Below are 25,669 nucleotides of genomic sequence, written 5' to 3' on the forward strand. Positions count from 1 at the left end.
TAAAAATTAGCTACGTCCAGCCTCCCTCTGAGTCCTACTTCATGACCAGTGCTCCTATCTCAAAATGTAATAGGGTCATCTGGCCATGTTTTCCTAGCAATGTATGTTTTTAGCTTAATTTTAATTATCTATTAGGGATTAAGGTAACAGGGAGTCAGAAGGAGCAAAACGTTTTTATGGTTTTGGAAATTTGAAGCACATATGAATAGATAGAAATTTTCTCCTGATCCTTACTATTTTAGTTCCTTATACTCATCATCCTCTGCCCCACCCAATTCACCAAACTAAGAAGCAATGACTAGAGAAGAAATAGTAAACAGGTTAGGACGGGTGTACGGATGGAAGTCACAGAGTAATTCTAAATCCCCACAAGCCCTAATCCATTTTCATATCTCAGGGGATATTGGAATAGAATTTCATAATGGAGAAAAAGCTTGTAGTACATTTCAGCTGAACCTTGGGGAAAGCCAAATAATTTGGACAACTTATTCGTGTGTGTGTGTGGTGTGTGTGTGTGTGTGTGTGTTTGCTGGACTACAAGCTTATTTGACTATTTATAACTAGCATAGTGCATTGTGATAACAACAGTAAAAAGGCTGCTGATTATTCTCTTAACGTATTTAAAAGGCTGCAAATTGCATCAATAATCAGAGATCGAAAGATGTTATCTACTTTCCAAGCCAAGTAGACCAGAATTAATTGTGGAACAGGCAAATCAAATCAAGAAAAAAGCATAACATTTCCACCACCACAGATGTGGAAGCAAGGTATGTAAATATTGAAAAATCATTGTCAACAATTTTCCTTAATTTTGTACAGTGATGAAAATGTCCAAATTGCCGTCATTTCAACATTAGTTTATGTCTTACATATTACTGGGCTTCCCGAATCAGGTGTTATCACCACTTGTTATTTCTGTAACTATTTGTTCCCTTGTCTATAAAATGGGGCTACTATTATTAGAATTACTGTTATTAGATAATTCCTAGACTACTATGTCAGTGACAGTACTAAAACAGAAGCACTATTTCAGCAGTCCTGTGTAGCAGGGGTGCGACGATGCACGCCTGTGCCGCCTTCTCTTTCTTCTTTCCAACTTCCCTGAAGTTAATCTTCAAAATGCCTTTGCAGATGATGTGTTGAGTTCTGCTTGTGGAAGTATCACTTTGACTGCTTTAGTCCCAACAAGTCCTAAAGAGCACCTCCTCCTGTATTGGAAAGTTTGTCTAATTATTTGCCGCTGATGTTTTCCGTTAAAGACACTTGATTAAAAGCATTAGCAGTATCCATTGGACTGGAATTGATACAAAGACTGATCTCTTTGCTGTGACAGAAATATACATGCTCTCAAACAAGCCAAGCCATGAATGAGGGTTTTTTTCAACATTAATGTTCTGAGGAGAGAAAAGTGTCTCTTCTGCCTGAAATTTACGTTAGCGTTTAAAGATATATCCACTGGAAATCCAAGAGCCTTCTAAGAAGTAGAGAAAACTTCCTGTTCAGCTCCTAACACCTTGAGAAAGCTTCTTGAGAAAGCCTTGGCTTTAGTGAGGTGCATGCCTGAGAAAGAAGACATTTTTCCAGGCCGGTTGACTCCGTAAAGCATCTAGTGTGATGTTGTTTCAAACCGGTATTCTCCCCAAACCAGTAAAACCAAATGTACGCTCAGTCACCGTGAATGTTCTTTATGGATACAGAATAACAAGGTTTTCTTCCTCTTGATCTCTTTTCCCCACTTTTTAAAGACAGATTCACTAAAGATTCCAAACAAAAAGCGGGCGAAATACAAACTATGGCTTGCTGAGGTCAGTATGAACATAAAAAAGAAATATAAGGAGCCAGCTTTATGAAGAACATCCAAGATCTCACCACTGTGCAATTGGCCAGTGGCACTGGGGAGAAACGGTATCAGTCTTCCATAGCAACCGTGAATTATTAGACAAAAAATCAGAATTCTGTACACTTCACCAGAGGCATGACTGCAATCTTCTGCCTGTGCATCAAGCTCTCGATTACCGGTTTAAATCCATGTGGCTTCACCAAATGCATATAGAGTCTTTTGCTTGGTGATGTAATAATACATAGTTTATGACTGTTTAAAGAGAAGTTGTATCTACTGGAGAAAAATCTAACTTTGGTAAAGGGCCAGGATTTTCAAAGTAATTCTCCTCTTCATAGAAAAGACGAAGACACAGGTCTTCACTTGTCTGCGTTGGCATCATGCCTCCACTGAAAAGAACGTTCCACACAAGTGGTAGGGGTTGCTATTTATGAATGCAACACATGGGGGCTTTTATCAAAGCCTATAAATAACGAACTATTCTAGATTTCCTCTTGCTGCCGCTGCTGCTGAATGCACATTACTTGCGGACGTGTGGTTACAGGCAAAGTCAGCCTGAGTTTGTTTAGAGTGAGAAATACCTTAATACGATCATTTAATTTTAACATTTAAAATGTCATTTCAACAAATGCTTCAAAGTTAGAGGCAGAAGAATGCCGACTCAAACTAGTGGGCTAGGCATACGAATTTGCCTCATTCTCTTTCAGAACTCTACCGAAATAATAGCCCAGATGGCCGATACAATAAATAAATCCATACCAGTCACGAGGACAGAATGTGAAAGGTCACCAACAGATAAGAGATTGTGGCAAAAAACGCTAAGGGGAAAACATTACAGGACAGAAGAAAAGTAATGGATTTTGTGTGGAGGGGCAACTAAAGAGGGAAGCCTGTCCTCCCTCAGTCAAGTATTTGAGAAGGAGAAATCTGCCAAGGCGGAACTCACTGCTCGCAGCTGGCAGAACAAGAAAGGGGTACAGAACGCTTTCCTACCCAGTTCCCTCTCCTCCGTTTCATTCCTTCAGCAAAACAAACACACAAATCCAAACAAGGCACGTTCATGCATTACAATTCCCGTGCTTCCATATGCAGATAAGGTTAGAGTAATGGCATGGGAAAAGCAGTTATCTTTCCATTTTAAGGGTCTATTTCCTGTATCCCTATGAAAGGGCATCCTTTCCAGAACCTACAAACTCCTAATTTCCAATTTTTTCCCCAATATATTTAATTGAAACAGATTCCTGATTCAGTGTTGCTGAATGATTCAGTGCAATGATTCCTGATTCAGTGCAGCTCTGTCATTCTGCATTTTTTTATTCTTTAAAAAAATACCGTATCTTCTACTAAAATCACAATCAGTTTGGTACTCTAAGGGACAGAAGAGATTAAGGGTTAGAGCGTCTTCATCCGGTAAAAGACAACACAAGACAAGGCTGTCCAAGTGTCCTCTGGGTTTGTTACTGTTATCGCATAAAGCTGCATTAAATATAACATTCGTCTGGAAGCGTGTGCACACCATGCTGTAAGCACGATGACTTCCCCAAAAGTGAATGCAGCTGTGTAGTTACCATCCAGGGAAAACAGAAAAAGACAGAACTGTCAGCACTGAAGAAGCCCCCTCCTGCTGTCCCCCATCACTTCCTTCTCTCCAAAGATAACCACTGTCTAACTTCTAGCTACCATGCATGTTTCTGCTGTTTTTGAATTTCTCCTAAAAACAAAATCAGACTACGCGATTTTCAATGTTTGATTTTTTGTTTGTTTGTTTGTTTCAGAACGCTTCTGAGACTCGTATGTGCTGTAGAGTCTCCTGGGTTACGAATACGCGACAATCTATTTCTCTTCTTTTGTTGTCGGGTGCTTGCGTCCGTTCTAGGGTGGAGGGGTTAGAAGCGATGCTGCCGTAAACATTCCAGAATGTGCCTCCTGGTGCACATCTGTTGTGTCTAGAAGCAGAAGTGGGACTGATCGATAGGTCACAGGGCCTGTGTATGGTTAACTGTGGTCAATTCTGCCTCAAGTTTTCAAGGTGGTTTTACCTCCTTCGCACAATGTTGCTCATCGCTTTTGCCCTATTTTTAATTGGGTGATTCATCTTTTCTCCATGGATTTCAAACTATAGAATGTCTCACAGTGACTGTATCTTATAGCACAAAGGCGCAGGCCCTGCTTCTTAGGCTTACAACAAAATGTCCTGATCTCCCGGGCAGTCAACACGTATAAACAAAAGAAGTAAAGCAGAAGCAAAGGACGTGGAAACAGTCAACACTTACAGTCTTTCTAATTTCACAAGGTCTCCAAAGGTCTCCGGCTGTAGCGTTTCTATTTGGTTGAAGTGAATATAGCTGCAAGGCACAAAACAAGTTGGTTATTTCGCGTGCTGGTAAGTAAAATAAAATGAGAAACTAACAATAGCCTCGGCTGAAATTCAGCTCTGAAGCATCTCAAGTCCCCTCTGCTCTACAGTTTTGGTCCTAAAAACCGGACATTCCAACCGGGAACCAATAGGAAGCACATCCAGAAGCAGTATGTTACCCCTTTTCTTGGGTAGCGCTCTTGAATAGAAAGATGCTACGTGTTGGTGAAGTTCCTCCTCTACTCCTTAAAATTTTTAAAGTGAAGCTAGAATAATAATTAAGATTGGAATCATAAGAAGACATGTTACAAGTGACCACACGCTTATTACATTTCAGGATAGAGGGAATGTTCCAGTCTAGAGAGAACAAGGAATGACACACTGTATTAATATGAATATTTGAAATGAATTAATTATGCCACCGGATATACAAAAAGTAATGTGTCTTTTTTAATCCCTTTAGAACTAGACCTTCTCTGTCCTTGGTACCCCTCTATGCAATCAACCCAGTGGATGTTTCCAAAGCGGCCATTTCAGAAAGGCATCTCTCAGAGTAACAAAACAGCACAGCTGACGACAGAAGGTTTCCCTTTCTCTCAGAAATTCTGTGAGGAAATGGAGAAACAAGCCTTCAAAGCAGAGGACTCCGCAAAGCAAGTCTTAGATCCACTGCTAAGGCCGCATACTTCATTCCTCACCTTGCACCCGACTCCTAACTGAAATATTCACCTTGCACTTGACTTCTAATTTAAATAGTCACCTTGCACCTGACTTCTAAACACAGCCTTTTCAAGTCGTCAAAATGAAACCAACAGCCGCGTACAGCAGTCTACAGTGAACTTCCTCCAGGAAAGCACTGCAAACACAAAAGTCCCCACGAGAAAGGACACACCGAGTCTCACACTGAATTATGTCCTGACGAAAGAACACAATAAATTGCACTTGACTTAGTCAGCAGAAAGTGATGTGACTTGAAGGGAGGACACAGGAAGAGAAGCTTTACATTTTGCATGTTTACACTTAAATAGATTTATTTAATCACAGTTGGAACTACTTTTGAACGAAGAAAAAAAGATTTTTAAGGAAAAGAGACGCGGCTACTTCATTCCCAGGCTCCTTTCTTATAAAATCATTCTCATAGGATGAGCACTTCAGACAGCAGCGTAAAAGCATGATAATTACAACAGAATGAAAAGGTTGCAGTTGGAAAGGAACAATCGCTGCCGACTGTGCTGGGTTGGATCCGGGAGCCAACCCTGCACCCTGTGAAATTTGGCCTCTTGGCTGGTGGTCGCCATATTCCTTCCGAGGGTTCTACTAATTATAAAAGCTACAACAGTGACACCGTGTGACATAATTGCTTTAATGTTTGCATAAAACAGCCTTGTCTTTGTTCCTTTATGTGACACATACACACTCACCCACCCACCACACACTGCCCTCCCGAAAATCATGACTTCTGTAATTGGTCTAGCGCCCAGTGCCAGACGTAGAGCCTGGGAGACTTCGAGAAGGAAGAGACGGGATCGGGTGTTGGGGGGTGTTGGTGGGAGGAAGGAGCGGGAGAGGAAGGAGCCTTGGGGACTGCAGTGAAGAATGATTTGGAAAGGGGTCTGTCACAGGACTTTTCTTTCAAGTAACGTGTATCGCATGGTTGGGATTCCGTGCTCACTAACAGAGCGCAAATGGACGCTTCATAATGAATATGAATCAACGCTGATCAGGGCTTCCGATTTAGCATGAACTAAATAATAGTAATAGTAACAACACTAAACACTTACTGTCCTACGTACTTTACATGCATTTGGTCATTTTAAATCCTCACAGCTACACCGAGATGAGTTCTATGAATACCCCCATTATTTAACTGGGAAAAATGAGGTACAGAGACGTTAAGGTACTTACTCAATTTCACACAGCTTGGAATTGCTGGGACCGCGGTTCGGTTTAGGCACAGGTTTCTCTTCTCACATGGGCCCAACAGCCTGTCTGGTCGCCAAGGGAACAGCTGCACCCAGATCAGCAGACAGGCAGAGCACATACAGATGGCCTAGTGAGACCTGATTCACCCGGGTCAGGGGCAAAGCCTTTCGCAAGGAGGGAAATGTCTTCTCCACACGGAGAAGTCACGAGCTCATCAGTAATAAATCCAAGCCACACGTGGAGCGAAATCGTGCTCGCAAACACCCCCGGGGGCTACTCCTCAGCGTGCCTGGCTGCTGTTCCCACTACATGAGTGCCTTCCTCTCCTGGAAGGTGTCGAGATCTTCACTGAGGGAAAGTATCTCATTCCAGGTCCTGGCCCACCCTAACAAGTCACAGGGAAGGGGGCCCCAAGCCCAGGTCTGTCCTTTGGCCACCTGAATGCCAACTTGAAGATTCTGAAAGTGAGTACTCCAGTTCATGAGTGAGCTAGGCCCTCATTTTTCTTCCTTCCTACTTTTTAAACTTCTCGTGAACAATTTCCTTACTAGAATTTTCACCACATAAAAACTGGAGTTTAGCACAAACACTTTCCCTCGGCATCGTGGGTCAAACACGCATCCCAGAGCTCGCACAGGAACGCGGGTAACTACAAAGAAGGGAACAAGAATGAGCGAGGATGAACAGCCCTTTCTGTAGGGAGCCCTGAGCCAATTAAAATCAGGGCCAGGAGACAATCTAAAAGTTAAAATAACGTACAACATTCTGTTCAGTGCTGTAGCTACTGTGATGTGAAGGGCTAATCTAGAATTACATTTTTTGTCAATAGATTTTGTGATTTGTATGCTGCAGTAATTAGAGTAATTGAAAAACACTGATTTTAACATTTAACTATTCTCTATTCTGCAACGTGCACTTAGTGATTCATAAGAAGTGCATAATCTTTTCCGACATGCAAATACTGAGAACCTTCTAACCACAGCCCTGTTTATTCCCCATTCAAGGAACACTTCCCCAAAATAAATCTCCCCAATTCTAGATTCATCCCGGGTCTCTTACAGGTCACATACTTTCTACTGAACTTCAATTTAATACACTATATAGTAGGATAAGCAACTAGTATTTGAATTCACTACTAATGAATGTGAAAACATGCACAAAAGTAGATTTTATTCCTAGCAGGGAAGTAAGACAGCCAAGAGAATTCTGTTTGATTGTGGCACAGACGTCTAAGGTTTTTGTCCATGTGATCCAACAAATTTCCTAACATAATTTTTTTCAAAAAACAATTTTTTTTTTTACTTTAACCCAATTCAAAGCAGTACAATGTTTTGTTAGGCTTAGTTGATTTATGCCATGGCTTTATCCCAGTCAGAGAAGTATTTAGGCTTGATTTTTACTCTTTACTCAACGTGATAACATAGCAAGTCTATCCTCTCTTATAACTTCACTTTTCCTCGGCTGTTGAAAATTCTGACATTTTCAAGCACTTCTTGAAGGTAGATAAATGTGAATGATCACTTGAAGGGACCAGAATTTTGTTTTGAATCCTTCCAAGGAATTTAGACACAGGGGGCACCCGGGCGGCTCAGTCAGTTGAGTGACCCACTTCAGCTCAGGTCATGATCTCACGGTTTGTGGGTTTGAGCCCCGCATCGGGCTCTCCTCTGTCTGCACAGAGCCTGCTTTGGATCCTCTGTCCCCCTCTCTCTCTGCCCCTTCCCCACATGTGTGCGCTTGCTCTCTCTCTCTCTCTCTCTCTCTCTCTCTCAAAAATAAACATTAAAGAAAGGTTTTAAAAAGAAAAGAAATTTAGACACAAATAAGACACGAATTTAGACACAGAAAATTACCACCATTGTCATTTCATGTTTATTCAAACACAGCCTCCCTAGATAATTTCATCGACATGCATGGCTCCAATTATCTCTATGGAAAAGGCTTCCAGATTATACCTCCAGCTGTACCACTAAGATTTGGATTCAGACACCTAGCTTCTTATCTATCCTATGGGTGTCACAAACCCAGTACGTCTGCGGCCAGGGTTATAGTCGCCCTCCAACCCACCTGCTCTCCTGTGCGGTTGCCTGCACAGGAACCATCACACGTCAGTGTGCGAAGTCAGAAAACTAGGATTGACCCTTCCTCCCTCATTCCCTATATCCTATACAAACTCCTCATTCTTTTGGTTTTGCCTTCTAAGTATCTCTTGAATTCATCCCATCCCCTTTCACCGCTACACTAGACCAGGGCATGACCTTAGGTGCTGCAACACAGAAAGTATTCAACTGGTCTGCCTACATCTTTCTCCTCTCTTCCCTCTGGAAATACTTGTGAGAACTCTTAAATGCTTTCAGTTTGCACGAGAATGAAGAGAAAGTTCTCTAACAGAGCCAAGTCCCTTCATGATCTCACCTGAAAATTCTTTTCCATCTTGCCCTTTTACCCCACTCTCCTTCACCACCTCAACCCCGGCACTCTTGCCTTCTCCCGGGCTCTCGTATTTGCCACGCTCCTGCCCACAAAGGCCTTCATGCAGTCTTCCCCTTCCTTTCCCTTCTCGTTTTGCTTGAATTCCTACTCCGTGTTCGGATCCCAACTGTGTTATTCCCTCCAGTAAGCCTTCTCCGGGCTCCTTGTCAAATCCCTCTTCCAGGCTTTCATTGCCCTGCACGGTTGCAATTTTATACTAGTCTGAGTGATTCTTTGATCCATGTCTACCTCCCCTAACTAGACTCTAAGTTCCATGAAGACAGAGACCGTGCTGGGTTTAAGCTCATTTCCAACATTCCCAGTTTCCTAGCACAGGCCTAACAGATAGATAGATACTCACTATACAGTTGATCACTGAAAGAACAAATGACCAGCCAGTAGTTTCACACAGCATTGACTTTGCAAAGAAGAGGCTAAGACCTTGAACTCTTAGTACATTCTAGGGTGTGTAAAACAAAAGATGGACTGGCTTAGGAACTGTAATGAAAACTTTCTGAGTTAATATTGGCTCAACATCCTGTAAGGGCACTGCATTTTCTCGAGGAAGACCCATGACAAATTTTGACAGAGGCCTGACTTTTGTGAGATCTGCAATAATGTATGTTTAATCACATTTCCTAAAACCTTAAAGAATCATTAGGCACTAACAAACCTGGAGGACATCTAGCAGATTCCTGGGGCTTTCTGAATTCATCTCATTCCAAAGAGATGTTTTAGAATCACAATTTTCTGTGGGCAAGGACACCATACTTGACCGCTCTGAGTAAATATTTACTTACACAGCCAGCCGCAGGTATTAGCCCGCCCAAATGAGAACAAAAATCTTCCCAAGTTTTACAAAACATGCCGAGCAGAGCAAGAACATGCGGCCAGAGAATGACAACAAAAATAACAGAAATAATAGAGAAAGAGCGGTTCTCGGGGAGAGAAGTTGCTAGTTTTGATTTAGCTTTTAGTGTGAACTCACTGGGCCACATAAAAACAAACCCACCGTGCCATACCATCACCTTGGCAACCCCACTCTAACGTGAGAGCAGAGATGGAGAGGAGAACACTGTATTTATCTGTTTCTAACTGCACAGTCAAAAAGAATGGAAGTTCAGTGTTCCCAACCCTTTTGGAAAAAGTAGCTACCTCTTATTTCCTCAAAAGCCTTGAGTTCAGGAAGGGAAAAGGAGTGCTGCTGGGAGACAGAAGTTGCACAGACGTGTGTGTGAGTCTGGATGTGTCTGTGTATACAATTTTGCACACGTCTATCTAAAACATAAGCTAAGGAAATAGGTGCGGGGAGCATAGGGCAAAGGAGATGTTTCAAATAAAGCCCTCAACAATCCTGCACCTGAGACAGACCTCAGAGAAGGCACACAGAGGTGAGGGCTGACTTGGAGATCTTCTGTGCCCTGCCTCCAGATGCACCAGAGAATGTTTGCCTGCTGGATGCACCACTGTGACTCCCAACTTTCCATGCGAATCAGATGAGACTAAAATATGCATTTTCTAGCTTCATTGCACAATAGCAAGTCAGAACGATCTGTTAGAACAATAAATTATTCATACAGTTTAGCAGTTAATTAAGCATTTGAACGGAGATCTTTATTTCAGAGCACAGTAAATTATTTTAACTGGTTTTAAAGACAAAAATTGACTGAATTACCATAATCCATTAGGTTCAAGAGAAAAGCTTTCTAGTATCTTATTTGCATGCTGTGCTGAAGTCAATAATAGTCTATTTTACCAAAATCTATTATACAAGGATTATATTTATTCTTAAACAGTTAAAATCAGTTGAAAATTTTACTGTACAAGCTAGATTCCTCAAAATGTTATTCCAATCCTAAATTAGAATACTTATGGAAAAAGTCATGTTTCGAAAACAGTTTAGGTATAGTCCAATTTCCAGTCTTTATTTCTTTTCTCCTGAACTAATAGCTATAAATGGCCCATCTAAACCAACCCTCTTCTTTCCAATCTACTATATTGGATTGTTTGATAGCTCTTACAGAAAAAAAGCACTAATTACAACGGCCTCTTACTAGGGTCCCTAATATCTCTCCACTTTCTTCTGCTGGAATTCAAAGTTTCCCAAGATCTCGTGCCAACTTGTGACTCCCTTCCTCCCTCACATGAGTCTAATCATCCTTTAACCAAATTTCAATTTCCCTGTGTCTGGATCTCCTTTTATTTATTTATTTGTTTATGTATTTTTATTGTATTTTATTTTATTTTATTTTATTTTATTTTGAGAGGGAGAGAGGGAGCATGCACACAGAGCAAGGGAAGAAGGAGAAGGGAGAGAATCTCAAGGAGGTTCCACACTCAGCTCAGCACAGAGGCGGACTCGGGCTCAACCCCATGACCCTAGAATCAAGACCTGAACAGAAATCAAGAGTCAAAAGATCAACTGACTGACCCACCCAAGCACCTCTTGAATCTCCCTTTTGTTAAACCAGTGTCTGTGTTTAAAATGTTTTCTCATCCATTTAGGTACAATTCAAATGGTACTGTCTCCACGATGACCATAATGATTGCTCATGTCAGAAATAACTTTACTTCTCTGCGATCCTTTAGCATATTAAAGCATGACTAAGCTTTCTTGAGTTCCTTTGTAGTGTAAGACAATATCCTTGACCTTCTCAGAGATTCCAGTCTGGTTAGAGGTAAAAGATAAGAAATCGATGACCGTAGTTGAGTAGGATGTGTATTATGATAATGAACACAAGGAATGCCTTGGGCATAGGAAGAATCCAACTGAGATTTAAAGAGTTGTGCAGAGAACAGGATCCTTTAGCTAATTTTTACAGACAAGCTGTACTTACCTAGATGCAAAAGAAGAAAGGCAGTTTTAGGAAGCAAGAAGACAAGTATATGTGAAGCACAGAGGAGTGAAAGCACGAGGCTCTTTTCCAGAACAGAAGTAGTTGGACAGAGGCATAAGTGCCTGCAGAAGTCTAGAAACTCAGCAAGGATGTTTGAACTTTATCCTGAAAGTAATCAGGACACATTATAAGATTTAAAGAAATGGAAATCCTTAGTGAAATGTTTATTTTAGAAACATTCTTCGGGTAGCAGTGTGAACAAAAGACTGGAAGTTAGCTGGAGAGAGAGAGAGAGAGGAACTACAGCAGAGGTTTCCAACTCAGGGGAATATCTGGCGATCGGTGAAGATATATTTGTTTGTCACAGCTGGGGGAGGTGCTCCTTCAGGCATCCAATGGGAAGGGGCCAGGGACGTCAATCCAAGTCCTCAACACAGGACGGCCCCCACGACATTACCTGGCCCTTCCTGTCAACATTGCCGAGGTTGCAAAACGCTGAGCTGGAGACTGGTTTGGTTTTTATATTATTTTTTTACAGTGTTATTATCAGTTTCAGGCGCACAGTATAGTGATATAAACCTGGTGTTCTGTTGTTGTTGTTTAGGCAGGCTTCATGCCCATCGGGTAAAGCCCAAAGTGGGGCTCGAACTCATGACCCTGAGATAGATAAGAAATGAGCTGAGGCCAAGAGTCAGATGCTTAACCAACCGAGCCGCCCGGGCGCCCCAAGCCTGGTTTGCTTTTTAAGCAGGAACAGTGGTGGTGACTTTGGGTGCTGTATGGAGCAGACACTGAAGGACTCCAGAGTGGAAGAGACACTCCAGAGCCCGGGAAGAACAAAATGGCGGGAAGCAATTACAAGGGTGCCAGAGGAGAGGAGGAAAGAACTAAAAGAAGCAAGTTAAGGAAGACCCTGCAGAGGACGGAAGGGACTGGATGGTACCAATGCACAATTGGAAGGCGTCACTTTAAACAGGAGCTGAGAGAGTGACCCAGTGAACCAGGCTGGCACCAATTCATGACAGGATCCTGGTAGCCAGGAAAGCGAGGGAGACGTCTCTGAAATTTTGCCCTCAATTTTCTCCTTACCGTAAAAGGCAAGATCAACTCCGAAATGTCACAGAAATATACGAAAGAAAGACAGAGGAGCACATTTTGAGTTGTCACTACAGCAAGCAAGGTAAGTTCAGTACGGTTTTATCGTCACTGCTAGAGCGGGTGTTGAAATTTGATTTTTCAATGACATTTGAGCCCGTTGGTAACTCCCTCCTCCTCACTGTACTTTCCACACTGGTGCCTCTTCTGCCAGAAGGGTCGCTCTTTCTCGATCCCTTTGCTGTTTCCTTCTCTCTTACCCAGCCTCCTGTGCGGGAGGCACAGGGCTCAGTCCCCAGGCTTCCCACTTTGCATCCACACTCAGTGCCAGCCAGTCCTGTGGCTGTGAACATTTTCTGCAGAACAGTGACACCCCAGCCGCACGGGAAGTCCAGACTACTCTCTCCCACTCCTGCCTCCAAGTCTCATTTGGCTGTCCAGTAGAGTTCTGACACTTACGTGCAAGTCTGCAACCCTGATTATCCCTCCATAACCGCCCCCCCCCCGGGCCTCCTCCCTCCCAGCTGATGGCACTTCCTTCTTGTTGCTTGAGCCAAAAAATCTTGACAGCATCCTTCCCTTCTTTCTTCCTCCAATATCCTACATCCAAGGGGTTACTTCCGTAGACCCAGAATGCGCACCCATGTAAAACCTATACTGCTACAGAGGGCGGCAGAGGCACCACCCCCTCTGGCCTGGTTTATACCAAGGGCCTCGCAACTACTCCCCTGCCCACCCCCACCCCCACCCCCGGCCACAGTCTGTTGTTAACAGAGAACTCAGAAGAAGGCAGGAAAAGGCAGAAGTCAGTCATCATTTTAAAACGTGTCGGATGAATCCCGCCACGTCTTTCTTCCAACCCCTGCAGGGTTCACGCAGGACACAAATCGTTCACCATACAAAGCAAATCCGCTCCTGTGATCTGCCTCGTCCCATGCTGACGGAGCCTGTGTCTCTCCTCCGGCCACATCCCTCCCCAGTTGAAGTCTTGGCTCTCATGCACCTGCTGAGTGAGGCCCCCTCTGACCCTTCCTGTTTCAGATTGCAGCCACATTCCCACGTCCCTGGCACTCCTAAGCACGCACCCTTTAAAATTTTTGCCATAGACTTACGTGATTCTATATGTTATTTATTATTCTGACTGCTCGTCTCTCCTGATAGGCTGTCTTCCCTGATAGATGTGTGCTTGTTTGAGTTACTAATCAAAAGGGTCAAGGGTAGGGGATTGATATCATCAGTGCTGTGATTTAGTGGCGCGCTCTGGCCAAAGGCAATACAAGGGAACAGAATAAGAGGAAACCTGAGGCTCCCAGAGTGGTGTGGAAATGAAGAAACGAGCGTCTGGGATGAACTTGAGCAAGTGTAACGTGATGCAGGGAAAACCCGAGAGAAAACCCACCAGTCACCACAGGCCTTGCACGGGGACAGTGTGGTGCGATGAAAGACCGCAGGCTTTGGGCACAGGAGCCTGTAGTCACCTCCCTATGCGACCCTTTACTTTGTGACGTTGGGAAAATCACTAACCTCCTTGTGACATGGAACAAATGACGCCTTGTTTCAAGGTGGCCGAGAACAGCAGTTCATATATAAAAATCACCTAGCATTTCCTGGAATGCGGCAGATATCCATGGCATTTGATTGGAATATAGGGCAAAGGAGGCAGAGAAAATCCATAAGGTTTAGAACTTTAGACAGGGGCTTGGCATAGGGACTTTTTGGCCAAGGCCTACCACCCGTACTCCTGTCCTTCATACAACAGACATGACCAAGAGCCGACTGAGAAGCAGTTATTTATATGCACCAACATTCTGTGACTCTCAATGCAGAGTTCTTTTGAAAAACTAGAATGGGCAACTTGGTTTAGTGCTGAGGCCAAAGCAGGGCCTCCAACTGCCTGCTTCCAAATCGAAATCATAGGGTCCTCCTTCTCAAGCTCATTTTCAGAGATATCCCTAGGACGGGAGACCACTCTCCAAGGCCACTTCGCGACCGGGTTGCAGGCTAGCTGTAGAGAGAACAGAAAGAGCTGGGCTGGCCTGGCCATCACCACGGGTCATCACAGAGCAACTCTAAATTGCCAGCCCATGAAATTTGTTCTTCCTTTTTCTGTGGGGAGAGTGCACGGACAATATTCATCAGGTCAGATGGCTCCTTCTAAGATCATTTCCATAAAATCCCCTGAATGGGGTATTGCACACACCTCACACATCTACTAAAACTTTGAAAGCGGAAAAAGTAAAGAGTATTTCAGATAAAAGCAGCATACTGGAGAAATTTCAGAGCTCATGCTGTGAAGAAAAGAAAGCAACAAAGTTAGAGGAAAGAAATAGGCTAAAGAGAAGTGCAAAGACTAAACCACCTGACTGTGAAGACAGAGGCAGAAATAAACTTGACAGAACATGTGCCATGGGACTTCTAAGGAAGATGGCATAGACAGGGGTCACTGGAAGGACCAAAATCACAAGGGAGGACATATTCCAGTACGTGCTTGTCCAGGCCGTTAAAGTGTAGATTTGTTTGTGAGAGTAGCATGTAAGAAGGAAGAGAGGTAGGACTAATTCCAAGGAGAAAAGGAACATCTTGGGAGGGTTTGTGCTTACGCGACCTCACGCATGACCCACCTTTCACACAAATGAAATCAATTTTCACACAAATGAAATCAATTTTCATGGAAGCATGAGGCATCTGGGACTTGTTCCAACATGGTGGACTGTAGCTAGCGGGGTGTTAAGGACCTGGATGCAAGAAGGAGATTAACAGGTGAGAGGTGAGGTAAAAGAGAGATTAGTGCAGGCTAAAGCCCGACGTGGGATCCCAGCCAAGTGAGGCTGTGTGTCTCCAGACTGGTTCTTGGCTTTAAGGGTCAGGTTAGTTGAAAACACTGTGAAGATAGCAAGCAGTGAGGAAGCACGAGAGGCCAGCCAGTCTTTGATTTGCTACAGCCTGGGCCATCTGCCTTCTTTCTGGGTATAAATCGCCTCAGAAACTGAGCCGGGATGGGCAAAGAATCAGAAAAGTCCTTAGCTCTGTTTGGGAGAGAGAATTTCCTCTACTCTTCAAGGTCCTTCTAACTGGTCCTTCTAAGAATCAAATTAGCATGAGACGGATTAACAGGAGACAATCAAATTTAATAGCACATGTATGGGGAAGCCACACAGACATGTAAATTCCCAAGACAGACAACCCGATGCTTATAGGAGCTAGGGGGAGAGGAGGGGTCTGAGGATACCAAGGGGAGAAAGACCACCAGCCAGAAGGTAAAAGGAGGCGTTTGCAAAAACAAAGCGTGTCCCATTATATAGATAAGTTTCTTGGGTAAAGAGGAGTCTCTGTCAATAGTTCTCCTCCTGGTACAGGCAGGCAGTTGAGGGTGAGGTAAAGAGCTTCTGAATCCGCCGGGTTTGGAGTGCTTTTAACTCAAAATGGTCTTCAGGCCAAAGTGGCCCATCTTAGGGCAGCCTGCCTATAGTTCACCCAGCAGCATGACCTTACTGGCTGCTTGGCAGTAAGCATGGCATTTGACTACTATGTCAATAACAAAACTTTTCCAAAAGAAACAGAAGGAAGCTATAATAAAAGTTACTCAAAAGCCAGGAAAGGTCATTAGATGCAGTATATTTCAAAATTTCCTGTAAATGCATCTGTTCACAAACATTTGAGAGAACAACATTTTTACTTGAATGCATATATGCCCGTTGCCTTTTGTTTTAAATTGGCTGCAGAAGCTCAAATTCACTTTTTATTTATTTTATTAAAAAAATTTTTTTTAATGTTTATTTATTTTTGAGACAGACAGAGACAGAGCATGAACGGGGGAGGGGCAGAGAGAGAGGGAGACACAGAATCAGAAGCAGGCTCCAGGCTCTGAGCAGTCAGCCCAGAGCCCAACGCGGGGCTCGAACTCACGGACCACGAGATCGTGACCTGAGCCGAAGTCGGACGCTTAACCGACTGATCTACACAGGCGCCCCTCAAATTCACTTTTTAAAGGCAAACCTTATAAAAGTTAGACTTAAGTTGACTCCACAACATTCTTATCAACTTTAAAATTCCCTAATTCTCTAAATGTTCTAGGCTGGAATGCACTCTCAGTGGAACCCATAAATCCAATTTCCAGACATGGTTGATTGCCACCTGGGGATTTACACCTCAGAGAGAACTAGAAAGGTCATCGACCAAAGCTTCCCATAAATGAATATTGTTTTCTCTGTGCCCACAGCTATGGTTTTATTTTATATGTTATTTCTGGATTTAAGCCATATACGGATTACAGAAGGCTTGTCAACCGTGAATAGACCAGTTTACAGTAATTGAAGAACACAGAGCTGTTTTTCTCACTGAGGAAGTTGGTTGCTGCGAAGTCATGGGTATATTAGCATTGCACAAAGAATACATTGCTTCTATCTTGGTTGGAAGTTAAGAAAGAAATGCAGAGTAGATAAGCTTTTAACATACAAAAGGTAATGTGATAGGAAAAGGTATGAAGAGAAAATCATAATGATAGTTGTATGAAATAGTTAATGAATAGAATTGCAAAGAAGACTCAATTGTTCAATTGGCAAATGTGACATATTTCCAGAGTATAATCCTTGTTCCTTTTTTAAGCCATTAATTTCATATTTTGCACAAAGTGTCAGATTTCTACACATGTAAGGAACATCACTGGATGAACATTTCCAAATGCAAACCTGAGACCCTAATAAGGAGACTGAGTACTATGTTGTGAAACTTCACATGACTTGGTCAGTGAAGCATTTATGGTATTTTGTCATACACCAATCTTCTAGGTTGTACCTTCCAACAGTACAATCTAAATTGTTTCTCATACACAGGACTGATAAAGGAAGATAACGTAAATCAACCTGGGTTTTTAGACCTCCAAGGATGCAATAATTCAAACAAATGACATCGCCTTATATGTGTCCATTGTCCACATGGGCTGTGTCAGCCCAAGCTGAGCCCTGGCAGCTGTGTAAGACCCTCCACGTCTCTGTGGAGAACCTGAAAACCTAGTAAGTACAGTCCTGGGAAAATGGAGAAAAATCATATCCCCACACTGATCTCAACCATTGCCCATTTTTTTGCTTTAAGTCATTGCTACTATGCAAAATTCCTCTTTTATAGCATACACTTTACAGAAGCATGCTTTGAGAAACACGGATCTGAGGCACTGTGTGTGACATTAGCTAAATAGATAAATCCATGGCAAAAAAAATAAAGAGAATCTTTAGACCTGAAGTCACGTTAGCTGATGAAAGTGCTAGACCTCACTGTACAGGGATTTTAGAACATCAGTGTTGAAGAAGCACAGCCTGATCCCAGGTGAAGAGAGAAGGTGGTAGAGCTTCCAATGAAAAGCTTGCAGATAATGGAAACATTTTCGTCATTGAGCTGCAGAATTCTAAAGGGCACAGTGGGAGAGAGTTTTGATGGAGATCAAAGAGGGAAGATCATCCAGAGAGATCGAGGTTTCCTTAGTGAGAATTAAAACCATAAGAGGACAGCCTAACTAGAGCGTTATACTATGACATTCTGGATCAGAGAAGCAATACTGAGAGGTAGAGACCAGAGTGGAAACAATCTACCTTCAATTTCCATCTAACACTGCTTTTGCTGACCAATCCTTCCAGGTCTCTGGCCGGCCTCTCCTTACTTATCTTCTTTACTGGTAAATCTGAAGTCCTTTATTTCTCTTATTTCGTTTTTCTCATCTGTCTATACCCACTCCCTAAATTATCTTATCCAATGCCATGGATTATAATATTTATGCTCTGAAAACTCCTTGTAATAAAAGCTAGGTCACCAGCCCAAGCACTCTTCTTTCCGCCTGCATCAGAGAAGCTGGTCCGCTTTCTCTGACCTCCTGGATCTTCTGGAATGGAGACACCAGCTCATTATGCCCTCAAAACTGCAAGAAATCCTGAAAGAAGCTTTGGAAATGGTCTCTTACTTACAGGTTAGCAGGGATTCCTTCCTGTACTTCACCACTGGTGATGAGACTATCACAACACAGTTCTTTCCAGAAAAGGCTTCTTCAAAAATCTTTCTCATAACTTCCAACTCCTAAATCTTTTATTCCTAATGTGGGTAAATGTTCCTTATTGCCTTTGAAATGTGTGCACTTGGGCTGGCACCTCGCTTGGGAGTATTTCTCAACTGGAAAGGATTTTACAATCCTTTACCTATGTGTTTGTTTTTGCCTGGTTCTCTAACTGAGATATTGGCACCATGAGGCCAGGACTTTGTTTCTGCTCACTGCTGTATTCCCCAGAGAAACACAGTGTGGTAGGTCTCAGGACAGTGTTTGGCATACCGTAAGTACTTGGTGTTGGTTGAGTGACTGGATGTTCTTTCAACGTCTTGGCAAGTCATCTCAGGACCAGGCTAAGACTAAATGTAACTGCTTTGCTGGGTTGTGGTGGTGAAATCACCTCCGGGAACAACCCGTACCTCAGCCCCACCACCTTGTCTTTCTCTAGGCTTCCGTCTTGCCTCAGGAGAGACCCCTACAGAGGCTCCCATCTGCGCTCCCAGTCTCATTCTTCCCTGCTTCAATCCTTTCTCCACAGACCTAAGATAAAATTCACATACAACATTCTCCACAGCATGGTGCTAGCCCAGCGTTTCTTTTTTTCTTTTAAGTTTATTTATTGAGAGAGAGAGAGTGTGTGTGTGAACAGGGGAGGGGAGACAGAGGGAGAGAGAGAGAGAATTCCAAGCAAGCTCTGCACTGTCAGTGCAGAGTCCAATGCCGCGGGGCTCGAACTGCTGAACCGTGAGATCATGACCTGAGCTGAAGTCAAGAGTCAGACGTAACCAACTGAGCCATCCGGGCACCCCTAGCCCAGCGCTTCTGAAGCTCAGTCTGCAGACAAATTCTTGAGGCTCTGCACTATGAGAGCTGGATAACACAACTCTTAGCTACATTTTCGAAATGGCCTCAGCCTCTGACCCCTTCAACCTTCTCATTTAATATACCAGACTTACCTGCCAGACTAATCTCTGCCATGATTTTCCTCATGTTACCACCTGTGTGAAGCGCCTTGCCACTTCTTGCCTCGGACATTTCTACACAGCCCTTCAGACCCCATTAAAACGTCATGATCGGGGCGCCTGGGTGGCGCAGTCGGTTAAGCGTCCGACTTCAGCCAGGTCACGATCTTGCGGTCCGTGAGTTCGAGCCCCACGTCAGGCTCTGGGCTGATGGCTCAGAGCCTGGAGCCTGTTTCCGATTCTGTGTCTCCCTCTCTCTCTGCCCCTCCCCCGTTCATGCTCTGTCTCTCTCTGTCCCAAAAATAAATAAACGTTGAAAAAAAAAAATTTACAAAATTAAAAAAAAAAAAAAGTCATGATTTCTGTAGACTTTTCCCCACTTACCCAGGCATAATCTGTGTTTCTATTCAGTCATTGGTGTGCATTCAAAACCCATTTATTGGGCACTAGCTGAATGCCTGATATGCAGCTGGGAGGTGGAAATTCACAAATAAAGGAGCTATGCTTCCGTCCTTTAGGGGCTTATAATCTGGTGCTGAAAAAAATAATATGAATTTTAAAACATAGTGAGGGGAGGATCACCGGAGATATGGGATTATGGAGCAACTGATGAGGGATGGGAATTATAGAATATTTTGCAGAGTCTAAAATGTTTAATGTTTTGAAAGACAGTAATGAATGTGTCTCTAGGTAAATACACCGACACGGGGAAAAGAACATTCCAGGTAGGGGACACATGTCCATCAATTCAGACTGCATTCAAGGAATTGCAAGCTGCAGAAAAGCCAAAGCATGGAGAAGAGGGTGAGGAAAACGGTGTTCTGAACACATACCAGTGATTCTGGAAAGCTGACTCAGAAATTGAATGCCCAGCGTCAATGTTCTCATGACACATCCATTAAACATTTATCCAATTGCATAATAAATGTTTTGTTACATTTTGATCTTCCCCGTCTGTGACTAAAGCCCTTCAGAGACATGAGGAAAATGTCAGTCTTCACGTTTATTTTGTTCCTCTTTCCCCTCTCTGTGAATTTAGAACAGGGTTTAGGTATAGGACAGCCCTCAGTATAATCTGTGTGATTTCTGGCACATAACCCAAACTCCCTGAGATCTAGTGTCCCTATTTGCCATGAGAGAAAATAACAATATTTTGGAGCTTTGGCGAGGGTGAATAAAGCATTATTCACATATATATATTACATATATAGCACATACATATAGAGAGAGACATATAAACACATAGTACACACACTGACACTGAATAATTGTGACTGTCTTGATATCATATTTCTATTAGTTCTTCCCTCTTTCCTTACTTCAAATTTTACGAAATTTTAAAGTGCTCACCTGGTTCAATTTTTATACTCATCAAGATGTATAACAGTTTTGGAAACCCTCTCAGCAACTTTTTAAACCACTTGGATGTAAAACTTCAATTTAGAATCATCACCGAGGGATAATAAGAGGTAGTCTTTTCAATAATGAAACAGTTGGAAGAATATTGCTTCAGCTTCAGGTAGATTTTCTTTATGTTTCTGACTCAGAAAAAAATATCATTACAGCTTTCTGTGAAACAAAACTCTGCAATCCTACAAAGCAAATTCCATATTTATAAAACTCCATCTGAGATGACTAACACAATCACAATTCCATCAAAGAATCAAGTCATATTTCTCTACTCACTTCATGTAAAACGTGCAAGGCATAAAGTAGATAAGTGATTGTGAAATACTGCACGGCCATTTTTGATTAGAAATGTAAACTCGACTCTAGAAAGAAGTTGATTTTCACTTGGCCCATTGAGCAGATACACTGGTATTTAAATCTGAGTCTCTGCGAGAATCTTGGCTTTGGCAGACAGAAATTACATTCTTTCCAAGAATATACTTTCATTTCTATTTCCCATTTAAGATAAAAGGACCGATAGTCAGAAAATCCACTAGGATAAATAAGTAAAATTTTTTTTCATGGCTTGTCATCTTACTTTAAACTGACATCCATCCCAGTATATTTCTACGTAAAATTGGTTTTAAAATATTAGCCTTCCTTAGAGTGTACAGTATTATTCTCATTTCCCAGAATGAGACGAGAAATACAAAGAAAGGATATAACGAGGCTGAAGTCACACAATCATCTTTATTCTTGTCATTGGTTATATCATAAGTCACTCTTCGGTACTAACACGTTGCCAGGGTTGAATTAGCTGTTTCATCACACTAGAAATAGATTGTGCTGTATAAATTAGGCTGTATAAATTATGCATTAAATGGACACTCAGGGCGCTGAAAGAGTTAAAATATCTCTAAGGACCTATTTCAGCAGGAAAACCCGCACAGAAAAGAATTAGAAGCTATCAAGGCCATAGAGCTTGATACCCTCCAGTCCTATTTATCATATATTCTGATTATCAAAAAGGTCTTAACTACCCAGCTTTCATTTTGTTTTCGCGTATTCTGCCCTCTTCCTTCTTTGAAGAAAAAAAAATGCAAAAGTAAATAGAATAGTATTAGGTGATCATTTCAATTTACTGTAACCTTTCATTACTAATTCTCAACCCTGGTGGAAGACTAGAATTGCTAGGGAAACTTTTTTTTTTTTAATGTGGATGTGAATCACCCACTCTGAGAGATCCTGACTTAATTGGGGTGGACGAGGCACAGTCACTGTTATTTTTCACGAATTCTCCAGCTTATTCTTATCAGAAGCTGTAGTGGAGAACCATTGATGTGCACCAATAAAATATGATCCTGTATTTTAGCTGCAATTTGCTGACATATATTAAAGTATGTTATGAAGCAAATGTTAATTTAATTACATAATTGCACAAAGTGCTTTTATTGTCAACAAGTTTAAAACCAACTACGTGTGTGTGTGTGTGTGTGTGTGTATAATATTGCTTAGAGAACTAAAACGGTCAGTTAATAAAACTCTTCTCTATCCATTTGAGACTTAACTCTGTCACACTCATGGTTTCTAAGACTAGGTCTGGCCTCTTTGCCAGAGCAGAAGATTTGTTCAAACCCACGAATTGTGAGATCGTGACCTGAGCTGAAGTCAGGTGCTTAACCGAATGAGCTACCCAGGTGCGCCCAGACAAGTTTCTTCACAGTGCTGTCCCTTGACTTCACAGTAAGTGCAAAATAAAACTCATCACACTTGCTTTTTTTTTTAATGTTTATTTATTTTTGAGAGAGAGAGAGAGACAGAGTGTGAGCGGGGGAGGGGCAGAGAGAGAGAGGGAGACACAGGATCCGAAGCAGGCTCCAGGCTCCGAGCTGTCAGCACAGAGCCTGACGCGGGGCTCGAACCCACAAACCATGAGATCATGCCCTGAGCTGAAGTCAGATGCTTACCCGACTAAGCCACCCAGGTGCCCCTTACTCACAGTCGCTTTGTACGGCACATCAAAGATGAGTGATAGTATTGTTGTATGTATAATTGCTCTTTAAATGTTTTTTCCAGGGACACTTTTACACGGATTTGTTTTTTTCCTCACTGGTGACAAGCTTTCAACTAGCTTCAGAGGAAAAAACTGAGATTAATTGCAGTCTAGTACATTGTAACTGTTGCTTCCAGTTTAAGACGATCAGCATCTAATCAATAATATATTAATGACTATATTTTTTGAGCCCTTGTAAATTAACAGCTAACGGCAAAGAGCTCTTTTTATTCTCCACTCTATGCCTTTATAGTTGGGTGCTAAATCAAAAGAAACATAATTTGGGTTTTGATTAATGTTGGCTTTAACAGATTGTTTCTGTTTAGTGTAGTTAGTTCCTTAATTTATTGTCATATAATGGCAAGGCTGTATCCCCAACAAACCTCTGTAAGGCTACAGATATGTTTCTTTTTTTTTAATTTTTAAAATGTTTTATTTTTGAGAGAGAGAGCAAGCAGGGGAAGGACAGAGAGAGTGGCAGACACAGAAGCTGAAGCAGGCTCCAGGCTGTCAGCACAGAGCCCGATGTGGGGCTCAAACCCACGAACTGTGAGATTGTGACCTGAGCTGAAGTCAGATGCTTAACTGACTGAGCCACCCAGGTGCCCCCAGACAAGTTTCTTCACAGTGTTACCCCTTGACTTTACAGTCAGTTATCTTGTTTTGCTTTTATCATAGGCTTCTTTAACATGTTAATCTTTTTGAAGCACAGATAAGAAATAATGGTCAACTCCCATATCAAATGAACAAGAGCTTCTGTAGGGTTTGGTAACCCAACAGGTAGATGCCCACCTTGAAATTTAATTGGCATAGGAGCGCTCCTGGAACTCCATCTGTGCGCGTGGTGCTTACAGCGTGTCAGAGACCATCAGAGTCCCTATTCTCAACGAGTGCACAATGCTTGTGGATATCCAGACCTAAGCTTGGGCAACAACCACCGCATAAGGCAGCATAGAATGCCTTCTAAAGTGTGGGATACAGCTGAGTGCTTGGGTTGGTTGCAGGTGACAGAGGTCACTATGAATTTAAGCTGTCAGGAGCATGTTAAAATAACCTTCATTCGTATCTGGAGGGGCTCTTATAGAGAGAGGAACAAGAGAAAAAGGCCAGTGATGGGAAAGCAACATAAATCATAGCAGAAAAAACGTTAACCTCGGTAAAGGACTATATGCAGTATGGAAGTAAGAGATGACTGACAGGTTAGATTACACAGTACCTTGAGAACGAGACAGGAGAGAATCTGGTTTCACCCCTGCAGGTGGCATGGGGCAATTATGTATTAATGAGATAGAAAGTGGCTGAAGATAAATCGGACAGAGATACAAAGAATGAACTAGAGAGGAGAAATAACGATGGCAAAAAATAACCCGGTAGGTGCCAATTGCAAGTAACACATAATGAAGACGGGAGCACATGGGGGAAGGAGGAGTGAGGAGGAAGAAAAGAATTAAAGGACAACATAAAAGATAAAAGAGATGCAAAATACAGGGTGATTCTGGAATTTTCGTATGAGACATTTTTATCAACAGAAATGGAATCTTTGGAATAAGAAGCTGGGTGGGCCCGTAGGAAAGTATAAATATTGATATATGATTTGACTGTCTCATCTTGAGTGGATGAAAAGAAATACAAGCAAAAAGTCATTGGTAATTTAATCCTGAGATTTTAGGAGAAACCAAGCAAGATATAAAAATCTAGACTGAATATGTAGAATGAAGGCGAACATAAAAGCGATATCTGAGTCCAAGAGCAATGAAAAATGCTTTGAAGACACAGGAATGAAAAGCACAGCATAGGGAATATAGCCAATGGTATTGCAATAGCATTGTGTAGTGACAGAGGGTAGCTATACTTGGAGTTAGCCAAGTAATGTAATGTAATGTAATGTATAGAGTTGCTGAATCATTATGTTGTACACCTGAAACTAACGTAGCATTGTGTGTCAACTATACCTCAATACAAAAGTTAAAAAAAATTATTTGAAGAAATGGAGAAAAAGAATAAGAAAGAAGAGGAGGAGAAGGAGAAGTTGTTAATCATACAGAAGAGCTTAAGCTACCATGACAATACGCAGCAGGTCACTAAGTTCATTAAGAAATGCAGATCAAGAGATTACTAGCACAAAAAGTAATAGCTGGGAAAGTACCTAAGGGGTCAACCCCCTCAAGGAGAAAATAGTAATGGAAGACTTGGGAATGCAAAATGAATAGACATTTTTCCAAAGAAGACATACAAATAGCCAACCAGTATGTGAAAAGGTGCTCAAGGTCATTAATCATCAGGAAAAAGCAAGTCAAAACCACAATGAGGTATCACCTCATACCTATTAGCATGACTGCTATCAAAAGCCAAAACAAACAAAGAAACAAACAAAACCAAATGTTGGTGAAGATGTGGCGAAAGGGGAACTTTGTGCACTGTTGGTGTGAGCGTAAATTAGTACGGACATTATGGAAAACGCTATGGAGGTTCCTCAAGAAACGAGAACTAGAAATACCATATGATCCAGCAATTCCGCTTCTGGGTGTATATCCGAAGGAAATGAAATCACTATCTCTAAGAGATATTTGCACTCCCATGTTCATTGCAGCATTATTTATGATAGCAAAGTATGGAAGCAATCTAAGTGTCTAATAACAGATGAATGAATAAAGAAAACGTAGTGTATACAGACAACTGAATAATAGTCAGTCTTAAAAAAGAAGTTAGTC

The 25,669-nt window shown here is 42.1% G+C and overlaps 1 protein-coding gene across 1 annotated transcript in view; it reads right to left on the minus strand.

Moving 5' to 3' along the window:
- Window positions 1-25,669, minus strand: part of PXDNL (peroxidasin like) — a 353,529-nt gene that overhangs the window by 133,488 nt on the left and 194,372 nt on the right. The window contains exon 5 of the mRNA XM_047842831.1: window positions 4,114-4,185. The gene's annotated coding sequence lies outside the window, so the exon portion shown is untranslated. The remainder of the gene's footprint in view (window positions 1-4,113; window positions 4,186-25,669) is intronic.

The sequence above is a fragment of the Prionailurus viverrinus genome, chromosome F2, assembly GCF_022837055.1.
Source record: "Prionailurus viverrinus isolate Anna chromosome F2, UM_Priviv_1.0, whole genome shotgun sequence".
Taxonomy (NCBI): Eukaryota; Metazoa; Chordata; class Mammalia; order Carnivora; family Felidae; genus Prionailurus; species Prionailurus viverrinus.